At 39.6% G+C, this 6442-nt stretch overlaps 1 non-coding gene across 1 annotated transcript; it reads right to left on the bottom strand.

Annotated features, from left to right (window-relative positions):
* Nucleotides 1-1406: 1406 nt before the first annotated feature.
* Trnat-ugu lies at nt 1407-1480 on the bottom strand. Its single transcript has one exon. It is a non-coding gene; the product is annotated as a tRNA-Thr (tRNA).
* Between the last annotated feature and the right edge of the window lie 4962 nt (nt 1481-6442).

The raw sequence follows: 6442 nt of genomic DNA, 5'->3' as shown, positions 1-6442 counted from the left end.
TATCGGTTGCTTTTTTTTTTTACAGTTTAGTATCATGACAGTTAACTGTCTAAATATATTACAGGCTACTTCATGAATGAGACAGATGACCACTCCAAGTTAAGGGCTAAGTTTTGTATATAACAAAACCTCAACATGGTAATGAGTTTTTCAGTGTTACCTAACATATAAGAAAAGTAACTGACTTGAGCTCTTTGAAACCAAAAAAGTATATATTATTCTAAATGTTCATATAGTGTGCACAATTACTAGTAGGCCCTAATGTAAATAAATCTATACTTTTATTTAAATAGCACTGACAAATATCTGACTAGATTAATGTTGTAAACACCTGTATTCATTCCAAATATGCCTCCATGAAATACTTAATTTGCCATAAATGTGCATAAAGTGTAAATATTCCATTACAATTTTCCTTTATAAAACTGATGTGCTTAATACTTTGTAGAAAATGTTTCCAAGATAATGACCACTAAGCATTGCAGATATGGTATATTTTGATAAGACAGTCAACTATTTTCCCTTTCACATCACCCACAATACGCAGATATTTCAGTAAGTGTAAAACCTCTAAAAATTATTAATATATTGCATACTCTTTACAATACTTCATAGGTTTCCATACTATGTACGAGGTAACACACAATGAGTGTTTTTCCTCAAGGTAATGCCAAAAATTATTAAGATCATTTTTTTGAGAAAGTCTGAGATGGGCAACATCTTGTATTACTGCTGACATGAGTTTCGTATATCGACCAAAATTAAGACAGTATATTGTTACAAAATTCCTACACTGTATTCTTTCTGGCTGTCGGTTAGTTCCATAGCAGTATGAAAATACATGTGCACTTCAATAACTACCCTCTCTGGGAGTATCACCAGCTTCTACAAGCTTTAACTGGAGTCCGGAATGCAAGTACGAACTTTCAGGTTACCTGTAGCAGTAACCCATTAACACTCAGAGAACAAGAACTATGAGCGATTACAATAACTGCCACAGACTATTTCCATAGTCACTCGAATTTGTTATGGTCTATATTGGTACTACCCACCCAAACTAAGTTGAAAACCAGTGCAGTGGTTTAAGGGAACGATTCCACATGTGAAATGCCTTTACGGTCACTCCTATCAGCCACCGCTTTGACACCAATTTTGTTTGTGCTAAATTTAGTGACTAGTGAGAGTGCACAGAAGAGTAGTATACAGTTCTGTGAACAGATGGCGCACAGCCTCACAGTTATTTCCATGACCTATAGACTACCGTATATACAAAGACAGTAACTTGTTCTCGAAAGAACAGTTACTGTTGATGACCGCTTTTCCCTGGAATAAATGATGACTAACTGACAACCTCAGCTGCCGACAGGTGTTGTTGATATACCTCGGTGTGGACAGCTGAAAATGTGTGCCCCGACCGGGACTCGAACCCGGGATCTCCTGCTTACATGGCAGACGCTCTATCCATCTGAGCCACCGAGGACACAGATGAATAGTGCGACTGCAAGGACCTATCCCTTGCATGCTTCCTGTGAGACTCACATTCCCAACTGTCCACAATTCTACATATGTATTGTACCTTACAGACATTTGCCCACCCACTCATTACTCGCGCATGGTTTGGCGATTCCCGTAAGAGTTTGGGCAACCTGTGCGCATTCGCACAGACGAAGGTCAATGGCTGGGTAGCCTTTAACTGTATATACGAAGACAGTAACTTGTTCTCGAAAGAACAGTTACTGTTAATGACCATGCAGCTTTTCCCTGGAATAAATGATGACTAACTGACAACCTCAGCTGCCGACAGGTGTTGTTGATATACCTCGATGTGGACAGCTGAAAATGTGTGCCCCGACCGGGACTCGAACCCGGGATCTCCTGCTTACATGGCAGACGCTATATCCATCTGAGCCACCGAGGACACAGATGAATAGCGCGACTGCAGGGACCTATCCCTTGCATGCAGGAAAATGTAGACTGGTAAAACGTTTCTGAAGAACAAAATTTGTTAACATCAAATATAGATTTAAGTGTAGCTTTGTATGGAAGTGAAACATGGATGATAATTGATTCAGATAAGAAGAGAACAGAACGTTTTGAAATGTCATGTTGCAGAAGAATGTTGAAGATTAGATGTGTAGGTCATGCAGCTAATGAGAAGATACTGAATAGTACTGAGGAGAAAAGAAAATTGTGGGACAGTTCAACTAAAAGAAGGGATCAGTTGACAGGAAGCATTCTGAGGCGTCAAGGGATCACCAGTTTAGCACTGGAGGAAACTAGTGTGTGTGTGTGTGTGTGTGTGTGTGTGTGTGTGTGTGTGTGTGTGTGTGTGTGTGTTTGTCAGGGGGGAGGGGAGCAGTAAAAATTGTATAGGGAAACCAGGAAATGAATACAGTAAGCAGGAAAAATCAGGGAAATCTCCAGAAATTTCATAAAATCTCAGGAGATTCTGCATTTTTAATCTAGCATTATATTCAGTTTTACTGAGTTTTATAAATCACAGATTTTAAAATGCTTAATATCTCAAAGTGTGTTAATTAAATGAATATTATTCCATATAAATTATCAATGTTTAAAAACTGTGGTTAAACTACTGCTTGTGCCTGGTGTATAACTCAGCCGAGAGAGGAAAGAAAAGTCATTATTGTGTTAATCTGCCACTCCCCTCCCCCCCCCCCCCCCAAAACCTGCCCACCAATAATACCATTAATTTATGAGGAGCTTCTTGACACCATCTTCCCCACCACATCTGGAATTCTCAGGGAATTTTTTTACAAGTTTGGGTAGACGTCCTGCAAATGGACATAGGTTGCAGCAGTTATTTGAAGATGAAGAGATTTGCACAGGACACATTAGTATGGAGAGTTGCATCATACCAGTCTTTGAACTGAAGACCACAACAACAATAACAACAACAATGATATAGTTAAGGAAGCACCAGAGAGGCAGTTCTGACATTGCAGTTGATAACTGAAGCAAGATTGCAGAAAACTGAAGAGACGTTGATAGGGTTTGTCAACCAGGAAAAAGCATTCAACAATGTTAAATGGTGCGAGATGTTCAGAATTCTGAGAAAAATAGAAGTAAACTGTAGAGTAAGATGGGTAACATACAATATGTGCAAGAACCAAGAGGCAACAATAAGACCAGAAGACCAAGATTGGAAAGGGTGTAAGACAGAGAGGTAGTCTTTCATCCAAGTGTTTGGGCTATACATGGAACAAGCAAAGACAGAAGAAAAAGATAGGTTCAAGAACAGGATTAAAATTCAAGGTGAAGGCATATTAATAATAAGATTCACTGATGACATTGCTATCCACACTGAAAGTGAAAAAGAATTACAGGATGTGTTGAATGGAATAAACAGTCTAGTGAGTACAAAATATGTAGTGAAAATAAAAAAGTCAAGGAATTCTGCTACTTACACACCAAAATAACCCATGATGAATGAAGCAAGATGGAGATAAAAAGCAAACTAACACTGGCAAAGAGGGCATACCTGGCCAGGAGAAGCCTACTAGTATCTAACATAGGCCTCAATTTGAGGAAGAAATTTCTGAGAATGTTCATTTGGACTACGGCATTGTATGTTAGTGAAACATAGACTTTGGGAAAACTGGAACAAAAGGGAATCAAAGTATTTGAGATATGGTGCTACAGAAGAATGTCGAAAATAAGGTGGACTGATGAGGTAAGGAATGAGGAGGCTCTCCACAGAATCGGTGAGGAAAGGAGTGTATGGAAGACACTGAAAAGAAGAAGGGGCAGGGCAATAGTACATCTCTTAAGACATCAGGGAGTACCTAACCTGTCTGGTACTCATGGCAGCTGTAGATGGTAAACACTGTAGAGAAAGACAGAGGTTGGAATACATCTGACAAATAATTGAGGATGCAGGGTGCAAGTGCTACTCTGAAATGAAGAGATTGGCACAGGAGAGGAATTCGTGGCAGGCTGCCCCCAAACCAGTACTATGTGTTTGGTTTGAATATTTAAAATAGGTACTGAAATGCTTTAATTACTGAATTTATTAGCAATATAAACATTTAGGGAAAGTGTTGAAGTGAAATGTTTATACTGACATTCAAGTGAACCATCGCGGCTATGTAGTTGTATATATCTGTATGCAATTTCTTTTGTTGTCTCACATACATGTTCCAAGAATTACATCCCACATTTGCTTTATTAGTTTCATTTTCTTTGAATTTCTGCATTAGTTTTGATAAGAGTGAAGTGATATAAAATTTAATTGCATAAATATACTGATGTTTCTGGAAAAACTAGAACTTCACTTCCTTGGAATGTGTTATGCGATCATTTCCTTATTGTTATATGAATTATCTCCTGCAAAACTATAAGTCAGTACGGCTCTAGCTGTAAATACACTTCTGCAACTATGAAATTGTAAACAGCACCACCTAAACTACCTTGTAAGCTTACCTCTGCAAGAATTCAATAATGGAATGTTTCTTAAGCATCACACTCGCCTCAGCAATCAGTTACTCAAGAATAGTAACAGATGAATTCCAGATACTGGCAGCAAACAGATCAATCATCACAGGAAGAATCACACTTTATGGCTTTCCTACTATACACCAGTCCTATAGGAAGAATAATCAGACGCATATTGGAGAAGAATACCTGGTTTAAAACATGAGCACTGGTAGTCACATTCAAAAACAATCTCTTGGTCCCAAAACCAGGAGTGTATTGCATTCAGTGTGACTGTTGTTGTTGTTGTGGTCTTCAGTCCTGAGACTGGTTTGATGCAGCTCTCCATGCTACTCTATCCTGTGCAAGCTTTTTCATCTCCCAGTACCTACTGCAACCTACATCCTTCTGAATCTGCTTAGTGTATTCATCTCTTGGTCTCCCTCTACTCAGTGTGACTGCAGAAAGAAATATGCCAGTTGGACAGTAAGAAGAATTGGCACAACAGAAACTAGGTGAACACATGTTCCACACCAAGCTGCTCCAGCCAAGAAGTCAGCCATTGCTGAACACATGCTGGCACATAAATAAGCTAAGCAGTAAAAAAAATTAAAAATTGTTGCACACTCCTCTTGTGTTGTTATTGTGTTGTCGAGCAAGCTGTGAAAATTTGCCTTTTGTGTAACCTCATGAACAGGAACAACTGATTCATCAGTAAAGCATGAGACCCTACATTACAATGAAATTTTTGCATAATTTGCCTTAGCACAACAATTCCAAAGGGAGCTGGAGAAGGAGGTGGAGGGACCATTGCTCAGTGACATGGTCCAGAAGAGGGAGTAATTGGTATACAAGAAGAATATATGGACCAGACAACACTGTAAATTGGAGTGTTGAAGACTAAGGTTGATTTTGGATTCTTAATTAGTATACTTGTGTCAACAACAAGCATTACAGTTTCTGAACATTCCTCTATAGCCACTGATAAGTCATTTATGTAGGTCAGAACCAGGAGCAGCAACAGTGGCACTCCATATATTATGTTCCCTCACTCCGAGATTAGTTTCATGCTTGTGGAAGTCTGTTGAGACTCGATACTCTTTGTTATGAAGTAAGACACCACACAAGTGAGTGAGTCCATTAAGGTCATAACACTATGGTTTGCCAAGTAGAATTTTGATCTACATAAGCAGAGACTTGGGCAAGGACAAAAATATAACAACTATATATTTTTTATTGTTTGTCTCTGTCTTTATTTTTGAGACCTTCTACAGCTTTCTCTGTGGAGTATCCTTTGAAAAACTCAGAGGCAATTATTAAGATCTACTCAGTTGTTACTTTTCAAACACATTTGGAAAGATTGAGAAGAATAGTATAGGTCTGTAATTGGAGGCAGTATGCATATCTCCTGTTGTGTAGATGAGTATTACTGCAGCATATTTAAGTCTGTCAGGAAATATGCCCAAATCATTGATTGATCACAAAGATAGTTTACTGGTAATCCTATCAATCCAGCACAAGATTTTAATGTTCTGCTAGAAACAACTTAGTAATCAGCAGAATTACTACTTTTTAGTGATCTGGCACATTTACATTCCTGTATGTATTTTTAAAACTAATATCTGTTGTTGGTGCATACTCCTGCACAAGTTAAGCTAATGCATCTATTGTGCCGTCGATTCACACAGCCCGGTCCCCACATATAAGACGCGGCCACTGCCTTCTCAAACATAAGACGCGGCCACTGCCTTCTCAAGCAACGTGCGCGCGGCAGTCGAGCAGCCGACCCGAGCGGAACGCTGCTCTCTGCACCTGGCGTAGCTGCCCGCTGATAGCTCCTCGGAGTGGTCTCTAACAAGCTGCAACTGGCGTAGCTGCCAGTGATGCTCTACTGAGCGGCACGAACCCGCGCAAGCCGCTTAACGCTTTCGGGCGCTAAGTGGCAAGAGCTTCGGCTCAACTTCCTGCAACTTCGGTTGCAAATCTCCCCAGCGGGACTCTCCCGTTCTTT

The sequence above is a fragment of the Schistocerca piceifrons genome, chromosome 2 (assembly GCF_021461385.2).
Source record: "Schistocerca piceifrons isolate TAMUIC-IGC-003096 chromosome 2, iqSchPice1.1, whole genome shotgun sequence".
NCBI classification, from domain to species: Eukaryota; Metazoa; Arthropoda; class Insecta; order Orthoptera; family Acrididae; genus Schistocerca; species Schistocerca piceifrons.
This window is presented reverse-complemented; position numbering and strand designations above follow the sequence as displayed.